Source organism: Phyllobates terribilis, unplaced genomic scaffold, assembly GCF_046119375.1.
Source record: "Phyllobates terribilis strain yellow unplaced genomic scaffold, ASM4611937v1 Scaffold_1__5_contigs__length_1240528914, whole genome shotgun sequence".
Lineage (NCBI taxonomy): Eukaryota > Metazoa > Chordata > Amphibia > Anura > Dendrobatidae > Phyllobates > Phyllobates terribilis.
The window spans coordinates 412200785-412222578 of NW_027362761.1; positions in this window are offsets into that span (position 1 = coordinate 412200785).

Below are 21794 nucleotides of genomic sequence, written 5' to 3' on the forward strand. Positions count from 1 at the left end.
TGTCAGTTTGTGTTTTTGCTCTGCAACAACTTCTGTTAGGAGGTGTCCCATTTTTTTGTCCCAGTCCTTAGTTCTTTTAGGGACCCCTCCCTTTATTCTATAGGTTTCCGTTCAGACTAGCCGAGGACGAAGGCAGGTCTGTTCACAAGGAACAGGCTGCCCGCTACATCGTAGGGATTCAGCTTAGTCTTACTGTAGGGACAGCTTTTCCCATTCTTTCCTTAGTTTTTGTTGCAGATCATAACAGTAAGTCCAGCCCAAAAAAAAAAACTAAATGAAAAGAAATTCAGGGATCAATATGGTTTCCGTCCAGGAGTTGGCTCAACGCCTGCAGGGATTGTCTCTGGAGGTGGCCGAGCTTCAGCAACACATGAGTAGCTGTCCTGGAGCGAATTTTGTGGAATCGAAGGTAGGACTGCCTGATATTTTTTATGGTAAACAGCAAGACTTTTTTTCCTTTAAAAATGCTTATTTGTTATATTTTCGTTTGAGACCGAGGTCCTCTGGGAATGAATCACAGCGCATTGGTTTTATTATGTCACTTTTGCTCAAAAAACCACAGGGTTGGGCCTTTTCTCTCCAACCTAATGATCCATGTTTAAGTTCTGTTGAGGAATTTTTTTCTGCTATGGGGCTATTATATGACGATCCTGATCAAATCTCATCTGTGGAATCAGAACTTAGACGTTTGAATCAGGGGTCAGATGATGTTGAAATTTATTGCACACACTTCAGGAGATGGGCTTCAGAAGTTAAGTGGAATGATTCGGCGCTGAAAAGTTTATTTCTTGCTGGTCTGAGTGAAAGGGTTAAGGATTTGCTAATTGCATTCCCTGCACCAGAGACTCTACAGGAAGCTATGCAGTTAGCTGTTCGTGTGGACAGGAGAATAAGGTCCAGGGTCAATGATGTAAAAACTCCTGTAACTTCAGGTCCTAGTTTCCATAAAATCTGCTCTGACAGCGGAGAGCCAGTGGAGGTTGGGGCCATGTCACTCCGCTCTCAAGAAAGAAATCGGAGATTTGCCAAAGGTTTGTGTCTTTATTGTGGTAAGCATGATCATTTGATTAAGTATTGTGAGCGTCGTTTAAGTAAAGAAAAAAAAAGGTCAGTTACACCCGTATAGCTTGTTTACGCTCTGCAGGAGTGTTCCTTTCTGGGTGTACTACTCTGCAGGGAGATTTGATTGAATTTCAGTTATTTGTGGATTGTGGTTCAACACTTAATGTGATTGATAAAGGGTTTTTGGAAAAACTTAAATTGAAATCCAAACCTTTGTCATCTCCTATTTCTGTGGTTGCAAATGATAACACTCCATTGAAATGTATTACTCACAAGACTGCTGCATTTCCTCTCACTATCAATAGTGTTCACCAAGAAATTTTGGACTTGGTTGTTTTGGATAATTTGCCCTCTCCAGCTGTTCTAGGTTTGCCTTGGTTAAAACAGCACAATCCTTTGTTGGACTGGTCTACTAATGTGATTAAGTCTTGGAGTCCGAAGTGCTATGATAAATGTTGTAATGGTTGCATTGCGGCTGTGGAAAAAGGGGAATTACCAGTACCTATTCAAGATTTTTGGAGTGTTTTTTCGGAGGAGGAGTCGCAAATTTTACCTCCGCATAGGGATTATGATTGCGCCATTGAGTTTTGTTCCAGGTGCTACTCTTCCCAAAAGTCTCTTGTTTAATCTTACTATCCCTGAAAGAAAGGCCTTGGAGGAGTACATAGAGACTAGCCTGGCTGCTGGTCACATTAGACCTTCTAAGTCGCCTGTGGCAGTCGGATTCTTCTTTGTTAAAAAAAAGGACGGCGGTTTACGTCCATGTCTGGATTTTCGTGAAATTAATAAGATTACCGTATGAAATTCCTACCCATTGCCGTTAATTCCTGACTTGTTTAACCAGTTAGTGGGGGCCAAGTGGTTCTCAAAAATTGATCTCCGAGGGGCATACAATTTGTTACGTGTGAAGGAGGGTGATGAATGGAAAACTGCTTTTAACACTCCGGTAGGTCATTTTGAGAATCTGGTGATGCCCTTTGGTCTTACCAATGCACCTGCATTTTTTTCAGAACCTTATTAATGACATCCTGAGACCTTTGATTGGTAAGAATGTGGTTGTGTATTTGGATGACATTTTTATTTATTTACCAGATTTAGAGTCCCATTGGCAGAGTGTACGTGAAGTTTTGCAGTTATTGAGTGATAATTCACTCTTTGCTAAGCTGGAGAAATGTGAATTCGCTGTGCAGAAAATTTGTTATTTGGGCTACATTGTCTCCAGCGAGGGCTTTGAGATGGACCCTGTGAAGGTTCAGGCTGTGCAGGAATGGCCTAGGCCTATTGATTTGAAATCTATACAGAGGTTTTTGGGTTTGCCAATTATTACAGAAAATTCATTAAGAATTTTTCTGTAATTGTTAAACCTCTAACCGATCTCACCAGGAAAGGTGCGAATAGGACCCAGTGGACTACTGAAGCCATTGAAGCGTTTGAGTATCTCAAAGAGAGGTTCAGTTCAGCCCCTATCCTTATACAGCCTGATGAGACCAAACCTTTTTTGGTCGAGGTCGATGCTTCATCGGTGGGGGTCGGAGCAGTTTTGTCTCAGGAGAACAAGGCTGGAGTACACCCTTGTGCCTTCTTTTCGAAAAAATTTTAGGAAACTGAACTGAATTATGATGTTGGAAATCGGGAGTTGCTGGCTATTAAACTTGCGTTTGAACACTGGCGTCATTTTTTGGAAGGCGCTAGATTTCCTATTCAGGTTTTCACAGATCATAAGAATTTGATCCATCTGGATGCTGCCAAGCGCTTGAATGCCCGTCAAGCTAGGTGGGCACTATTTTTTTCTCGGTTTCATTTTTCTGTTACCTGGCACTAAGAATGTTAAAGCCGATGCTTTATCTCGCAGCTTCTCTCCTACGATCGGTACCTAGGAGGAGGAGAGCATTTTGAAGAAAGGAGTTGTGGTAACGGCATTGGACTCCGATTTGGAGAATGGGATTCTGAATGCTCAAGATGATGCTCCAACTAACACTCCCCATGGGAGGTTGTTCATGACTAGAGCCTTTAGGAAAGATTTATTTGTGGAATGTCATGAGTCTCGGTTGGCAGGTCATCCAGGAGTTTCGGAGACTAAGAGACTTATCAGTCGCAGTTTTTGGTGGACTGGATGGCAGAAGGAAGTCATCAAGTGGGTGCGTCAGTGTACTGTGTGTGCTAGGTCAAAGGCTTCACATACTCCTGCTGCGTGGTTGCTTTGCCCTCTGGAGGTTCCTAGTGCACCTTGGACGCATCTTTCTATGAATTTTATTACTGATCTTCCTGTGTCTGAGGGTTTTACTGTCATCTGGGTGGTCGTAGACCGTTTTAGTAAGATGTGTCATTTGGTTCCATTCATTAAGTTGCCCTGCTCCAAGACACTCGCTAAGGCGTTTGTTAAGGAGATTGTCAAGCTCCATGGCATTCGCACGGATATTGTTTCTGATAGAGGACCTCAGTTTGTGGCTCGCTTTTGGCGTGCTTTTTGTGACAGGAGGGGAGTTCATTTGTCATTTTCGTCTGGTTATCATCCTGAGTCTAATGGACAGGCTGAAAGAAAGAACCAGGATGTTGAACAGTTTTTGCGTTGTTTTGTGGCGGACAATCAAGGTGTGGTCTGAGTTTCTGCCTCTCACAGAATTTGCTCTTAACAATCATACATCCTCCTCTGCTGGGTGATCTCCTTTTTTTTGTTGCACTGGGAGACATCCGTCTTTTGGTTCGTTCTCCAAATTGGGGTCGGCGGTGCCAGAGGAGGAGAATTTTTCTGGTGATTTGGAGAGAGTTTGGACTAATGAACGTTGTAACCTGCAAGAGGCTAACAAGAAGTCCAAGAAGTATTTTGACAGGAAACGTAAAGAGGTTTTGTTTACTGTGGGTGACAAGGTTTGGATGTCCTCGAAGAACTTGCGGTTGAGGATTCCCTCTGAAAAACTGGGTCCTAAGTTTGTGGGTCCATTTAAAGTGCTTCAGGTTGTTAACCCATCTGCTGTCAGGTTGGATGTCCCTGCTTCCTGGAAGATTAATTCTGTGTTTCATGTTTCCTTGTTGAAAAAGGCTGACGTTTCTAATAGGGACGCCACTGTCACAGTTCCTCCTGTGGTGGAAGACGGTGAATATGAAATTTCTCATATTTTGAATTCAAGATGGCATAGAGGGATATTACAGTATCTTGTCTCCTGGAAGGGTTTCAGTCCCGAAGACAACTCCTGGGTAAGGATGGATGATGTCTCTGCTCCTAGGCTTGTAAAAGCTTTTCACAGGAGGTTTCCTGATAGGCCTGGGCCTGGAGGATCCAGAGGATCCTCATAGAAGATGGGGTACTGTTAGAACCCTGCTGTTAGTTTTTTGCTATCTTGTGTTTTGCGGTCACGTGACCAGCTGCCTATATATTTCAGCTCCGCCCTTCTGGCTTTGCTGGACTTCAGTGTTTTTTGCCTGTCTCTCTAGCCAGGTGCTTCGGTGCCTATCTCTATCTAGTTTGCTTGGTCCTCTGGGACCTCTAGTACTTTTTGTCAGTTTGTCTTTTTGCTCTGCAACAACTTCTGTTAGGAGGTGTCCCATTTTTTGTCCCAGTCCTTAGTTCTTTTAGGGACCCCTCCCTTAATTCTATAGGTCTCCGTTCAGACTAGCCAAGGACGAAGGCAGGTCTGTTCACAAGGAACAAGCTGCCCACTACATAGTAGGGATTCAGCTTAGTCTTACTGTAGGGACAGCTTTTCCCATTCTTTCCTTAGTTTATGTTGCAGATCATAACAGCAGTCACACTGCCGCTTGAGATCAGTACCTGTGCTTCTAGCACCAATTGTAGGGATTTGTACTCACTGAGCCGAGTTGGAGGTAAGCACAAGTTCACACAGTGATTAAGTCCGCGGGTTCAAACAAACTGGTGGTTTATTTAGTGTTCATACACCAGTGAGGAAACAAAAATAACAGCCTTTTCCTGGCACAAAAAGGAATAACAGAACAAAGCTCAAAACAACAAGTCCATGCAGCACGGCCTCAGCCATTTAAACAAAGTGCTTTTCTCTGCCTCCTGCAGAGTCTAAGAAACACATGCAAGGTCTGCTCACCTTGCCCAACACACACAGACAAACTGAGACAGGCGCAGCTGTCTTAAATCAGCCTTCCAAGACCTGGACTGGAGGTAAGTGAGCAGCTGTCCCCCCCCAGCTCTTTCAGCTGCTCGTAAAACCCGGCCCTGTAATCCGGGCCCATTAAGTTCCTCTCAGCACTATGTGTGCTGGAGCCTGCTTCTCCGGGTCCTACATCACTGAAGCTTGGCACTTTGGGGACACATACCTCCCATCCTCTACCTGTCCGGCAGCCACCTTACAATATATATATATATATATATATATATATATATATTGTAAGCGCTGTATATTTTTATATTAAAGCTTAAAACCTTTAATAAGTTGATCCTTGTTTGCTCTAAAGAACCTATAGCCTTTAAGAGAGTGTGTGACCTTTTGATTAACTGAGGGTAACATTGATTTTGGGGACTCATCATCACCCCGTGTGTTTGATGAGTGGTGGCAGTGTTAAGTAATCAGGATGTGCTGAATGTGTCGTGGTGTGATTTATGCTCACTTTATAGCCCAAAACAGAGGTTAAGAGCTGGATTGAGTGAGAGAAGATAAATTAACCCATGCAGACGCACTCCACGTCACATTCTGAGAAGTTTGTACATGACACTGTCTATTCCCCCATTTACATTATACAAGATGCAAAAAAATGGTGTCGCTATTTAGCTGCCAACAGGGATCAAAAGCTGCAGTGAATGTGATTTCATTAGATGACTCATATTAAGCCCTGCAGTAAGGCTAATAATGTATATAACAGAAGTGCATCTTACTGCTATATGGAAAAATCCAAATCACACTTGAATCACAATAAAGTCACCAAAAAATGGCACTGCACTGTGATTAAAAAATGATCCTTCCCCCTCTTTTTGTCAACACCAAAAATGGGAGACGAGGAGTATTGTCAAACCAGTGGGTGCAGTGCAAGTCTACCTTTTGCAGCAGTCATTATGTTACATAGCATTACTAATTGTAATCTATTCTTGACAAAGATGAGAAGCTGCTCCCTCTAGTGTTCAAGAGTAGAAAATGTGAAAAACAAACATTGAATTTTTCAACACTAAAAAACTTCCTAAAACATACAAATAAATAACACAAATAAAATAGTTTCAATTTACAATGATATTATTTTTTTCAATAGATTACCTTTAAACAGAGGTACTGTAGACAATTGAGAGTACAAAAGTGGACTGATAACTTGCAACAATCTTACTGACACTTATAACACTCTGCTGACAAAATCTTCAGCAGCACTTCCTTCACAATGATACACCCTCTGGATCACCTCTTTGTTGTTTCATAGTTTTAGTTTGCAATTTTTGCTACAGCCCCTCTCATGGTCTTATATGCTAGCAGTGATGTGCTGAAGTAAATTGTCTGGCATTATGCAAACTTTTGTGGCTTACTCATAACACTTATAGCATATCAGTCTCACACCAAAAAAAAACAATCTCTCAGCTATCTCTGGCACAGCACTCCTCTTCACACTCAAGCTTCAGTTTACTGTCTTACTCTGGTATAGCTGATACTTGCCCTTCATGAGCCACTAATCCCTGACCTATCTGGTGGATGCCGTCTACACTGTTAGGAAAAGCCTCAATGCTACCCTCTGCTCTGGTAGCCCTCACCTTCATATAATCTCATCATTCTTATACACCTGGACTGGTTTCCTTCACCTGAAATAAACTATACCAACTGCAGGTATGGCTGCAGATTTTATGCGTGCTTCTCAGTGGCCCTTTTTAATTCCTGAGGTTGTTCATCTTAAAGGGGTTGTCCGGTCCAAATCGATAAGTAAGCAGTCACTATGTGTGACTGCAGACTTATGAATCCCCTCAACACATGCACTATGCGCGGCGGGGATTCACAGGGTTCTGACCAAGGACCCAAGGAGATGTATGAGTTATGCATACTCTCGGCCAGTGGTCGTGGCCTCACTCCAAATACTTGTATGGAGCGAGGTCTCGCCCCATCTAGTGACGCGGCCTTCTAGTGGGAGTGACTGACTAGAGTGTGTGGCCTCGCTCTATACAAGTGTATGGAAGCGAGGCCGCAACCATTGGCCGGGAGTATGTATAAATCATACTTATCCTTCGATCCCGAGTCAGAAACCAGCGAATCCCCGCAGAGCACAGTGTGTGAGCTGGGGGATTCATAAGTCTTCATTCACACAGAGTGATGGCAGACTTATTGATTTAGACTGGATAACCCCTTTAATAAAAAGTGCAACCTATTCCCACTTGCCAGCTAGCCATGGCATAGGCATTCCTCTGTGCTGAACTGCTTGTGCCTGCTGGCTCCATCTGATAGTATCTATTATCTAGTGGTAGGAAAGCACTTTTTTTATGATCAATAAATACTAGGTGTGTGTCTTAACATTCCAATTGTGACACATTACTTCCCTTTGTTTCAGCCATGTAACCAGCAATTCAGCGCACAATAACTCTTGGACACATTGCAAACCCTCATATTTAACAGCCGCAACTCATCTCTATCACATCTTGATATTATCACTAGCTCAAAAGTCATTACTAGCTCAGTCGCTTAACTATCACAGGATACACATTTTAATTGGCATTGAGCATACATACATTTTGATGAGGGATACTTAACCATAAAGGCTAGTGATGAGCGAGCATGCTCGTTACTTGAGATTTATGAGCATGCTCGGGTGTTTTCCAAGCATTTTCAGCGTGCTCGGGTGTTATGTTTTAGTCACTCTGTGCTCATGATTTGCGACTTTTTGACAGCTTTAATACATGTGAGGAGTGCCTATTTCTTAGGCATTCCTTACATGTATAAAAGCTGTCAAACAGTCGCAAATCATGAGCACAGAGTGACTAAGACATAACACCCGAGCACACTGAAGATACTCGGAAAATACTCGAGCATGCTCGCCGAAAGCGTTAACAGAACATACTCGCTTATCACTAGTAAAGGGATAATACTAACTAGCAACAATACATTGCTGTTGGCATGTAGCAGAAATAGCACATTATAACATCACAAGATATGGCAAACAATGGCATATAACAAGTATGTAAGTTCTCCATTCATTCAAAATATTCTCCAGACTTTAAGATACAGGACTAGAGTAACATTATTCACAGATCTTGTAATAATCATTCAAAGCTGAAGTACACTATATGCAAATGCAAATAGTATAAAAAGTGAGTATTGACACTTCAAAAGTAAAGCACACACAGTGTCAGTGAATGAGTCGCACAGGTATGCACACTTCCTACTCTGCTGTCTGCTGGAGCTGCTCACTAATCTGATCCACCATGGATCAGTATAGTCAGAGATATAGCTAGGTTTTCCAGCACATGGAAAATTATTGTTATTATTATTATTATTACAGTCATTTGAGCAGAAGTATGCGATTTATATACTTCTGGCCAAATTCCAACTAGACGTGTCCAGCCTCACTCAATTCCTTTTTATTGAGTGAGGCCACGCATGTCTAGTTGCCACTTGACCGAATGTATGCAAATCGCAAACTTGTGGTTTTGTGACCTCCCACTATCACTGCCGGCAGCAGAGAATGCTGACAGCATGCAGTGCGCCCTGTGAGAATTCAGAAATCTGCAGTCACATAGACTGACTGCAGATTCATCACAGATTTGGACAACCCATTTAATGCTTGTAACGTAAATAAAAACATATTAACCCTTAATTTGTCAGATGGCACAGCACTTTATTAACATAGCCATGTATCATGTCATCTTACAAGTTATGGATTGCTACATATGTACAGGATCGGGACCAATAACAGCACAACAATCGAGCACCAGAACCACTAGCAGAACAGAAATACATCACTAAAGCCCCCATCAGTACAGGAACACAGTATCACAACCCTCATCTGTACAAAAATACATAACCAGAACCTCCAGCAGTACAGATATACATTATCAGAACCATAAGTGGTACAGAAAGTCATCATCAGAAGCACCAGCAGTGCATAAATACATCTGTATAAGCCCCATCAGTAAAGAAGCACAGCATCAAAACCCTCATCAGTACAGAAATACATCACCAGGACCACCATCAGTACATGAATACATCACTAGGACCACCATCAGTGCATGAATTCAGCACCAGAACCATCATCAGTACATGGTGCATCAACTGTAATGTCAGGTTGTAATGTCAGGTCAGATCCATATACATTTGTATTGCATGAACCTACAACTTCCAGTACATCCTTAACAATGGTAAAGAGATACTGGGAGTTGTTGCTATCAGTCATCAACAGGCTGTGGACCATACAGTAACCACAGTACTGATGAGAATTAGTCAGTATCACAAATAAACATTTACTTGAAGGTACCTTTATAGATGATGTTGTCTCTGATTCGAGTAATTCTTTTTTTCATCTTGTCCAGATGCCTTGATGAAATTTTACAGCCATAACTCGTCTCTGCAGACTTCCATCTTCTCCAAACTTATGCAGCCCATCCCCACACGATACCCTTAAAAATAGCGGTGTCATTATAATGCTCCTGAATAAAAATATCTGCCCTATGCTGAGCCCCTGAAAAAATAATTCCCCTTTAATATATTATCTGCACAAAATATGACCCACACAATGGCCCTGTTATGGTACATGCCCTCCACAGGGCCCTCTCCTTTCCATACTGGGCCCCCTCTTCACACTGTCCTATCACATTGTGTCCCCCATATAGGGCCCAATATCTCCTAACTGTGCCCTTAAACTGTCCACCCATGCTACACCCCCCACACTATTCAGTCTCTATTCTTTGCCCACTCACACTTTTCTCCCCCAATACTGTCTCTGTTAGAACCTTGCTGTTAGGTTTTTTTTCCTTTGCTGGTCACATGACCTTGTTGGCCTATTTAGTCCTGCTCCGCCCTTCTGGCTTTGCTGGACTTCATTGTATATCTACTTTCTAGCTAGCCTGTGCTCTGTATCTAACTCTGTTAGTTTGCTTGGTCTACGGACCTCTATGTTCTATCTATTTTGTTTGTTCGTCTGTCTGCTACTTTTTCTGTTAGGAGGTGTCCCATATTCCTCCCAGTCCTTAGTACTTGTAGGGATTCCCTCCCCACATCTATAGGTCTTCGTACAGACTAGATTAGGACTTTAGCAGGTCTGATCGCAGGATCAGGTTCCCTGTTACATCGTAGGGATTCAGCTGAGTCCTATAGTAGGGACAGATCTCCTCTCTTTCCTTAGCTTTGGTAGCAGAACATAACAGTAAGTCCAGCCAGCAAATTCTCTAAGGAAAGATTTTTCTGTTCCATCATGGTGTCGGTTCAGGATTTGGCTCATCGCCTGCAGGGACTCTCTCTGGAGGTGGCCGAGCTCCGTCAGCACGTGAGTAACTGTCCTGGAGCACATTTCTTGGAGCCTAAGGTATGTTTGCCGGATTTATTTTTTGGTGAACACCGAGAATTTTTTTCATTTAAAAATGCTTGCTTATTGTATTTTCGTTTGAGACCTAAGTCCTCTGGGGATGAATCCCAGCGCGTAGGGTTCATAATGTCACTTTTGCGCAAAGAGCCTCAGGAGTGGGCCTTTTCTTTGCAACCTAGTGATTCATGCTTCAGATCAGTGGATAGTTTTTTTTCTGCTTTGGGACTATTATATGATGATCCTGACCGTGTCGCATCAGCTGAGACTGAGTTGAGACGTCTAAAACAAGGATCGGGTAATGTGGAAAAATATTGTACACATTTTCGTCGTTGGTCCACTCAAACAGGGTGGAACGATTCTGCTCTGAAAAGTCTATTTCTTGCTGGGCTCAGTGAAAGGGTTAAAGACCTGCTAATTGCTTATCCTACACCTGAAGATTTGCAACAGGCTATGCAATTAGCTATACGGGTGGATAGAAGACTGCGTGCTAGGGTTAATGAGAGCAAATCCTCTGCTATGTCAGTTTCTGGTTATGATAATGTGTGTACTAACAGTGGTGAACCGATGGAGATTGGATCGGTGGCACCTCACTCTCAAGAAAAAGACCGTCGTTTTTCGCATGGCTTGTGTTTCTATTGCGGAAAATCTGGTCATTTGATTAAAGGCTGTGAGCTTCGTATGAAGAAAGAAAAAAAAATGGTCAGTCACGCCCGTATTGCCTGTTTAAATTCCAAGGGTATATTTTTAGCTGCTTCCACGATTGCTCAGGAAAAATTTATGGAATTTCGGGTTTTTGTTGATTGCGGGTCTACACTGAATGTAATTGATGGGGGATTCGTGGAAAAACTCAATTTAAAACCTGAACCTTTGTCATTCCCCATTGCTGTGGTTTCTGTGGATGGCTCCCCTTTGAAGAATATTACTCTCAAGGTCAGTGAATTTCCTCTCACTATTAATGGTGTTCACCATGAGAAATTGGATTTGGTAGTGTTGAATAACTTGCCTTCTCCAGTAATATTGGGTTTGCCCTGGTTAAAATTTCACAATCCTGTACTGGATTGGTCTACCAGTGAAATTAAATCCTGGAGCCATAAATGTTATGACAAGTGTTGTAACGGGCGTATTGCAGCTTTGGATAGGGGAGAATTGCCTGTTCCTATTCAGGATTTTTGGAGAGTTTTTTCTGAGAAGGAATCGCAGGTTTTGCCTCCCCATAGAGACTATGATTGTTCTATTGAATTTGTCCCTGGAGCGACTCTTCCTAAGAGTCGTTTATTTAACCTTACTATTCCTGAGAGGAAGGCTTTGGAGGAATACATACAGACAAGCTTGGCCGCCGGTCACATTAGGCCCTCTAAGTCTCCTGTGGCGGTTGGATTTTTTTTTGTAAAAAAAAAGGACGGCGGTTTGCGTCCTTGTCTGGATTTTCGTGAGATTAACAAAATTACGGTACGCAATCCTTACCCACTGCCATTGATTCCTGATCTGTTTAACCAGTTATTGGGGGCCAAGTGGTTCTCTAAAATTGACCTTAAGGGGGCATACAATCTGTTGCGCATGAAGGAGGGTGACGAATGGAAGACTGCTTTTAACACTCCTGTGGGTCATTTTGAGAATCTGGTTATGCCTTTTGGTCTTACTAATGCTCCTGCATTTTTTCAGAATCTGATTAATGACATCCTTAGACCTTTGATCGGTAAAAATGTGGTTGTGTATTTGGATGACATTTTGATTTATTCGCCGGATCTGGAGTCTCATTGGCGGAGCGTGCGTGAGGTATTACAGTTATTAATGGACAATTCGCTTTTTGCTAAGCTGGAGAAATGTGAGTTCGCTGTACAGAGAATTAGTTTTTTGGGCTACATTATCTCCAGCAAAGGTTTTGAGATGGATCCGGTTAAGGTTCAGGCTGTGCAGGAATGGCCTAGGCCTATTGGTTTGAAATCGATACAGAGGTTTTTGGGTTTCGCCAATTACTATAGAAAGTTCATAAAAAATTTTTCTAGTATTGTCAAACCTCTGACTGATCTCACCAGGAAAGGTGCTGATGCGGTTCAGTGGTCTTCTGAGGCCATTGAAGCTTTTGTGTATCTCAAGGAGAGGTTCACCTCTGCTCCCATCCTTATGCAGCCTGATGTTACTAGGCCGTTTTTGGTTGAGGTTGATGCTTCCTCTGTGGGGGTTGGCGCAGTATTGTCTCAGGATAACGGGGATGGATTACATCCCTGTGCATTTTTTTCAAAAAAATTTTCGGAGACTGAATTGAATTACGATATTGGTAATCGGGAATTATTGGCTATTAAACTCGCATTTGAACACTGGCGCCACTTCTTGGAAGGTGCGGAATTTCCCGTTCAGGTTCTTACGGATCATAAAAATCTGATATATCTTGATGCTGCCAAGCGCCTGAATGCCCGTCAGGCTAGGTGGGCACTGTTTTTCTCGCGGTTTAATTTCTCCGTTACTTACATCCCTGGTACTAAGAATGTTAAGGCGGATGCCTTGTCTCGCAGTTTTTCTCCCATAGTCGGTGCTGAGAAAGAGGAAAACATTTTACAAGAAGGTGTTGTGATAGCTGCTTTAGACTCCGTTTTGGAAGATGAGATTCTTAAAGCTCAGGAGAATGCCCCATCTAACACTCCTCATGGGAGGTTGTTTGTGCCTGAGACCTTTAGGAGAGATTTGTTTGTTGAGTGTCACGAATCTCGGTTGGCAGGTCATCCCGGAATCTCTGAGACCAAGAGACTGGTGGGTCGCAGTTTTTGGTGGCCTGGATGGCAGAAGGAAGTCATTAAGTGGGTGCGCCAATGTACTATATGTGCTAGATCTAAGTCCTCACATACTCCTGCTGCGGGGTTGCTTTGTCCTTTGGAGGTCCCCAGTGCTCCTTGGACACATTTGGCTATGGACTTTATAACTGACCTTCCCCCCTCTGAGGGTTTTACTGTCATCTGGGTGGTCGTGGACCGTTTTAGCAAGATGTGTCACTTGGTTCCCTTCGTCAAACTGCCCTGCGCTAAAACTCTCGCTAAGGCCTTTGTCAAGGAAATTGTCAGACTTCATGGCGTTCCTACTGACATTGTTTCTGATAGGGGTCCTCAGTTCGTGGCTCGTTTTTGGCGTGCCTTTTGTGACAGGTTGGGAATTCATTTGTCGTTTTCGTCCGGATATCATCCTGAATCTAATGGCCAGACAGAAAGGAAAAACCAGGATGTTGAGCAGTTCTTGCGTTGTTTTGTGGCAGACAATCAAGAGGGGTGGTCTGAGTTTCTGCCACTTGCCGAATTTGCTCTGAACAATCATACATCTTCTTCTGCTGGTTGTTCGCCTTTTTTTTGTTGTTCTGGGAGACATCCGTCGTTTGGGTCGTTCTCCAAGTTGGGATCTGCCGTGCCTGAGGAGGAGAATTTTTCCGGTGATTTGGAAAGAGTTTGGACGGATGTGCATGGTAATCTTCAGGAGGCCAACAGAAAATCTAAAGACTACTTTGATAGGAAAAAACAGGAGGTTTTGTTCGCTGTTGGTGACATGGTTTGGTTGTCCTCTAGGAATCTGCGGTTGAGGATTCCTTCTAAGAAATTGGGTCCCAAGTTTGTAGGGCCCTTTAAGGTGCTTCAGGTTGTCAACCAATCTGCTGTTAGGTTGGAGGTTCCTACCTCCTGGAGAATTAATCCGGTCTTTCATGTCTCTCTGTTAAAAAAAGCTGTTGTGTCGGATGGTGACGCCTCTGCCTCTGTTCCTCCGGTGGTGGAGGACGGGGAATATGAAATTTCTCGCATCCTTGACTCTAGACGGTATAGAGGTAGTTTGCAGTATCTTGTGGCCTGGAAAGGTTTCGGACCCGAGGATAACTCTTGGGTGAGGTCAGATGATGTTTCCGCGTCCAGACTTATCAGAGCGTTTCACAGGAGATTTCCTGATAAGCCTGGTCCTAGGGGATCCGGAGGATCCTCTTAGAAGGGGGGGGTACTGTTAGAACCTTGCTGTTAGGTTTTTTTTCCTTTGCTGGTCACATGACCTTGTTGGCCTATTTAGTCCTGCTCCGCCCTTCTGGCTTTGCTGGACTTCATTGTATATCTACTTTCTAGCTAGCCTGTGCTCTGTATCTAACTCTGTTAGTTTGCTTGGTCTACGGACCTCTATGTTCTATCTATTTTGTTTGTTCGTCTGTCTGCTACTTTTTCTGTTAGGAGGTGTCCCATATTCCTCCCAGTCCTTAGTACTTGTAGGGATTCCCTCCCCACATCTATAGGTCTTCGTACAGACTAGATTAGGACTTTAGCAGGTCTGATCGCAGGATCAGGTTCCCTGTTACATCGTAGGGATTCAGCTGAGTCCTATAGTAGGGACAGATCTCCTCTCTTTCCTTAGCTTTGGTAGCAGAACATAACAGTCTCCTCATACTATTCCCCTCAATAGTCTCCTCACACATTTCCATTTCCCTCCCTATACCGTCTCCTATCACATCCCCCTGCTAAACATTCTTTCTCTTTTCATATTTATCCCCTCACACTCCATACTGCCTCCTCACACATCAACCTGACTCTCCATACTATTTCTTCACCCATTCCATCACCCTTGCTCCACATACTGTGTCTGCATACATTCCCCTTTGCTACTCATACTGTGTCTGCATACATTTCGCCCAATAGCTCCTCATACTGTTATTGCACCCATCCCCACTCACCATACTGTGTCTGCACCCATCCCCTACCTCAGTCCCAATACTGCCTGCACTTAGCCCCTTCCTCACTCCCCATACTGTGTCCACATACATTCCTCTCTTTGCTCCCCAAACTTTGTCCACATCCATTCTCCCCATTCTGTGTCCACATACATTCCCCCCTTGCTACTCATGCTGTGTCCTCAAATTTCTTCCCCTCCCCATATTGTGTCCATACACATCCCTTTCCCGCTCTCAAAACTATGCCCTTAAATCTTCCCCACCCCCATTACAATAAATCTTCAGTGTCTTCAACTACACTGGAGCACCTACCACCAATGTTGTTTGCTCCTCTGCGGCACTGGTGAGTGACGTCATCAGTATGATCATGGTCAGGTTTGCAATTGTACTCATGTCTGTAAGACATGAGTAAAATTGATCATTGAAAGCTGGTGCACTCCACCTTCTCTGAGCTGGCTGTCAACTTGACAGCGGCCTCAGGGAATGGCCTACTGTCAGTCTTGGGGGCAGAAAAATGCAGCTGCAGAAGAGACACCTCAGAAGGCCGCATTAGGTAGCCCGATGGCGCCCCCTGCCAGCTGCGCCCTGGGCAAATGCCCTGCCTACCCACCCTAGATATGCCTCTGGTGTAGTGAGCAGCTATAACAGTCTCAGAAGACTGAAGAAAGGAAAGTGTTCATGCCCACTTGGTACTCACACTGTATGTGCTCAGTTCCTGTAGTGTCTTTGTGTTTTCACACAACCAAGTTTTCAGTTCAGTCAGTGCTTTCTCTGGCAAGCCATCACTGTAAGTCAAGAAAGGAAGAGTTGGTGGAACAATGCACTGAGAGTTTGACTCATCAAGGCTGCCTCAAGAACCTTATTTGCATAAGAAATAAAGAACATTTTTGGATAACCACATCTGAGAAAAATATATTACAGATATGATTTTTATAGGGCCCAAGTCCTGCATATGATTAGTTTAATTTGAGTTTAGGTGGTAACCGAATTCCTTTAGTATGTTTCCTAAAATTCCATCTAAAATGATTATCAATACAGGTTGTTGTTACTATTATTATTATTTATTATAATAGTGCCATTTATTCTATGGCGCTTACGTGTGAAAGGGGGTATGCACAATAAAAAACAAGTAGAATCTTGAACAAAAGAAGTCACCGACTGGCACAGGAGGAGAGAGGACCCTCTACAAGAGATGGGTGAGGACATAGTAGGTGAAGGAAGTAGTAGTTGTGCAGCAGTATAGTGGAATGATGGTTACTGCAGGTTGTAGGCTTGTCGGAAGAGGTGAGCCTTCAAGTTCCTATCAAAGGTTTCCATGGTAGATGAGAGTCTGATATGGTGGGGTAGAGATTTGCAGAGAAGCTGAGATGCATGGGAAAAATTTTGCATGTGATTGAGGGAAGAGGAGATAAGAGGGGATTAAAGAATGTACAGATCCGGGAAATATTTTTAAGTTGGAGTCGGCCAGAAGTGGAAAGGGCTTGCTTATGTGGTTTGAAGGAGAGATCAGAGTCAAGGGTTACCCCAAGGCAGCAAGCTTGCAGTCTGGGGAGAGTGAGTAGACATTGACTATGAGAGATAGGTCTGCTGGGGGAGTTGAGTGAGATCGGGGAAAGGTGACCAATTCTGTTTTGTTCATGTTAACTTAAGTTTTAGAAATCTAGCATAGAAGAAGAATGAAATAGTGGACAGACTTTGTGGGATTCTGGTTAGTAAGGAGGAGAGATTGGGTCCAGAGAAGTAGATCTGTGTGTTATCAGAATTGAGATTATACTGAAAGTCATCCGACTCTATGAGCTATCCCAGGCCGAAGGTGTTGATGCAGAAGAGGATGAGTCCTAGAACTGAACCTTGAGGGACACCGACAGATAGGGGGTGAGATGGGGATGTGGTGTGTGAGTGGGAGATGCTGAATGTCCGGTTTGTTAGGTATGAAGAGATCCAAGATAGGGCCAAGTCGGTGATGCCAAGAGATGAGAGAATCTGTAGTAAGATGGAATGGTCCACTGTGTCAAAGGCAGAGGACAGGTCCAGGAGGAGGTGGACAAAGTATTCTTGCTTTGATTTGTCGGTTAGAAGGTCATTGGTGACTTTAGTCAAGGCAGTTTCAATGGAATGATGCGATGGGAAGCCAGATTATAAGCGGTCAAAAAGGGAGCAGGAGGAGAGGTGGGAAGACAGTTCCAGATGGACGTGTTGTTCCAGTAGTCTTGAGGCATAGGGGAGAAGTGATATGGGGCAAGAGCTAGACACAGATAATGGTTCAAGGGAGGACTTTTTAAGGATGGTTGCAATCTAGGCAACTTTGAAGCATGAGGGAAAGACACCATAGGTTGAAGAGGTGGGTTATGGTTGAGATGAAGACTGTGTGAGGTTTGGGATGAGGTGGGATGGGAACAGGTGAAGTGCACAGGTGGTGAGATGCGATCAAGAGAGTAGAGAGGAAAGTTTATCTTCTGTAATGGTGGAGAAACAGGTTTTGGAGGAGGAGTGCTGAGATGAGGAGGGGCTGTGGGTACTATAAGTCAAAAATTTCTATGATGTTATCAGCCTTCTGCTTGAAGAATGAGTCTAAGTATTTTGCTGAGATGAGAGGGTGGAGGTTCCGGGGGACACAGGATAGAATTGAAAGTGTTGAAAAGCTGCTTAGGGTTGTGTGACAGGGAGAATATGAGAGATGAGATGTGGGTTTGTTTTGCTGCACTGAGTGTGGAAAGGGATCAGGAACTGTTTGAATATGATGAAGTTCTTGTTGGAGTGGGATGTTTTCCATCTCTGCTCATCAACCTGGAAGCCTGCCTCATTTCTTTAGACAGGCTGGTGTGCCAGGGATACCTGTGCAAGCTTTGGTATGTGTAAGGGGGTGACTGATTCAAGAGCTGTAGCTCTTGTGGTATTATAAAAAAGTGGGAGGAGCATTTGCATTGTGTAAGGAGCCTACAGTAGTGTGAAAAAATGTTTGCCCCCTTCCTGTTTTCTTATTATTTTGCATACTTGTCACACTTAAATGTTTCAGATCACAAAACAAATTTAAATATTAGACAAAGATAACACAAAATGCAGTTTTAAAATGAAGGTCTTTATTATTAGGGAAAAAAGAAATACAAACATACAGGGCCTTGTGTGAAAAAGTGATTGCCCCCTAAACCTAATAACTGATTGGGCCACCCTTAGCAGCAACAACTGCAATCAAGCATTTGCGATAATTGGCAATGAGTCTTTTACAATGCCGTGGAGGAATTTTGGCCCACTCATCTTTACAAAATTGTTGTAATCCAGGCACAAAGGAGGGTTTCTGAGCATGAACCGCCTTTTTAATGTCATGCCACAGCATCTCAATCAGATTAAGGTCAGGACTTTGACTAGGCCACTCTAAAGTCTTAATTTTGTTTTTCTTAAGCCATTTGTTGTTCCATAATTTCTTTGAATCGCAGAAAGATGTCTAGCTTTTGAGGATCTTTTGGTCTACTTCACTTTTTAAGTGATTTTTTGATTGAGAACAGTTGTTGCAATAATTAGACCTGTGTGTGGTGTAAGGCAGCGCTAGTCATCATAATGGGGGATACTCGCTTCGCTGCGATAATCAATGCACACATGCGATGTCTTTACATTTTTCTCACAATGCTGCAGTTTATTACTTCATAAGCCACAGTTCTCCGGGTCCAACTCAGTGGCACGCCGACACACATATCTATAATATTCACGAGCCAAGTGGCACACAGGCCCACTTGCTCCAGGTTACAGCCTTCGGCAAGGTAATAAATGATCAATGTCCATAACACAGTCCATGTAACCAAGTGTATTACCTTTGCCGGGTTTAGTTGCTGCAGTCCATTTAATCTGCCACCACTGTGGCTTTGTGGCTTCCCAGGTAGGGGTCTCCAGCCGTCGTTCCCTCAAAGGCCACTGACATCCACACAGGATCCAGGCTTTGCCTTTCAGGACTACTCACCAAGCCGGCTCTCCCTCAACGGCCACTGACATCCACACAGGATCCAGGCTCAACCTTTCAGGTACCAGGCTTCACTCCAAAGCCGCTGCCTTCCAAGGCCACTAGCATCCGCACAGGATCCAGTCTTTGCCTTTCAGGCTGCCAGGCTTCACTCGGCCTCACTAGGCCTCTCACAAACGGTGTCCCACACACACGGAGCACAGGCCTCACGCCTCACACCGAACACACCTGTCTCAAATTACCAGGGTTTATATATCCTGTGCACACAGACAAACATACTGACAGGACCTTAACTGTGTGCATAAGGACCTGTGTGATGTCACGGTCATGTGACCAACCAGTTAAAGGGGAAGGTACATGGTCAGGTAAAACACATCCTGGACCATTTACAGTAATGCCAGCAAGCTGCTGCATTACATATCCCTCCCCTCTGTTCAAACTTGTGGGGTTGAACACATAATATACACAATCACCTCATATCCTACAGCTCATACAGAGACCATGTACTTGTCAATTGCGCTGTTCAGCCCCTGGAATATTAGTCAATGACATTAGCCCATTCCTTAGGGACCTACCATTTGTCACTGTCACTGACTTCGTCAGGTCGCCTTTCCGGGTCGTAACCTTGTCTGGTCTCCCCCGTACAGCGTTGTGATTCACATGCCCTGGTATCTAAGGTCCGGTTCGACTCCGTACTGTCCCGTCCTCTATGGGGTCGTTTGTATGGGCTGCTCAAACCTAAGTTACTGGAGGTCTCACTACCTCTAAACCCACGCCCACTACTCTCAGGACATCTTGAAAGGTCCCTAACCCCAGCTGTAGCTGTTCTGGTATATAGGGGGCCCTTTCTCTGTCGGGTCTCACTATTTCTAGACGGCTTCCATCTTCTGCTGCTCAGATGATGCTGTCTATCTACTCGCAGTCTAGCGAGATTCAATTGTTCTACCTCCTGCAGGTAGGTCACTTGGTACTCAATCAGCATGCGTATATATTCTAGGCTTTCTTCTGTTCCTACAGCGGAGAAGGACACCATGCCGTCTTCATCTGGTATCCAGTCCTGATGATCACGTGGACTGCTTACTTTCACCACACCAGACTTCTTGACCATCATCTGCATGGCTCGACCGCTTCTCCCAATGAGCTTTCTCACCAGAACATGAGGCACACGGATGACCTCTTCATGCATACTGTGAGCTTTCCTCATCAGCTCCAGTTGTCTAACGGCTTGTTCCGTCTTCAACCAGAGAAACCGCTTCGTGCGAATACATCGCCAATGCATATCACTTAGGATCGCCACCCTCTTCACTGGGCCCTCGGTCATGGACAGAACCACCAGCTGTTTAGCTTCGGAGGTCAAGTACACCTTACAGGCTTCCACAACCTTCTTAAACTCTTCATGCACGGACTCACGGGTGCATTCTTCCCTCAAATCCTCGGGTACATCTATGAGGCATTTGTACCAAGACGTTTCGGACTCACCAGTAGTTTCCAGACGATCAACCAGCTCAGGGTTCAGGGACAACTGACTTTCAGCTTCTTCCCCCTGTATGCTTACCCTGAGCTGACTGACAGCTACAAATTCACGAATTTTCGTCTTGACCACTTCCACTTCATATTTATCTTCAGTTACCCTGCTCTTAGCTCTCCTCAGGTCCACCTTCTCATGGTATAAGGGAGTGAGTACAACGTGTTCGCCCTTTTCCTTCTCCAAGAAGGCCTCGTTCACTGAGTGATACTTTGTCAGGCGACTTTTGAGCCCGGAAACTTCTTCCTCTATCTCCGCCACTCGCCTCTCAGCGGCCCGTCTCTGAAGCTCTTCCTGCTTCAACTGCTCTTCCAGCAGCAGAGTTCTCTCAGACCTCTCCATCTCCAATGCGCCCACTCGGCTCTCAATAGCCAGCCTCTCACGCTTCTCTTGCGTCCACTGGGTTTGTAGCAACTCCTTGAGCTGCTTGAACTCGGCTCCGACATCCACTGAACCCTCCGAGCCCACATCACTCGAGGAGGTATCTGCTTCATACCTCCCATCACCAGCGGTCAACTCCTGGCCCTGGTCTGTGGCTTTTCCGATGGACTCCTCCATCCTCTCTCGCTCAGCTTCCATCTTGCTGACTGTTTCCTTAAGGTATGTCTCCGCCTTCTGGAGAGTATCACAGGACATCTGTAGCTCCTTCACCTGAGCTTCCAGATCTAGGGTCTTTCCCCAGAAACCATCATTCTCCTCACGGGTGTCTTGCAGAGAGGTCTCAACCACTTGGCGCACTTGCTCTGCACCCGCCTTATCCTCCTCTAGTTTTTCCTTCACCTTGAGGAAATCCTCATAATCTCTCTTACTCTGTTGCAGTTCCCTACTGCGTTCACCACACTCCTTCTTGGAGTCACACAGCTCCTGGTTGAGCTGTTTGCGCAGACGTTCTAGGATTTGTTCACGTCCAGAAACACCTTCCTGCCGCGCCTCCTTCTCAAGCTTCAACTGCAAAACCTCTTCCTTGATTTTGCGGCGGTCCTCCTTAATTGCGTAGAACATTTCCTTCCAATGGTTAATTTCCGCGTTGCTTCCCTCCACGTCTCGCTGCCAGCTCCTCATAATCTGGTATATTTTCTGCTGTTCAGACTCCAGGTTCAGCTGGTCTGCGGACACGTTCCCCA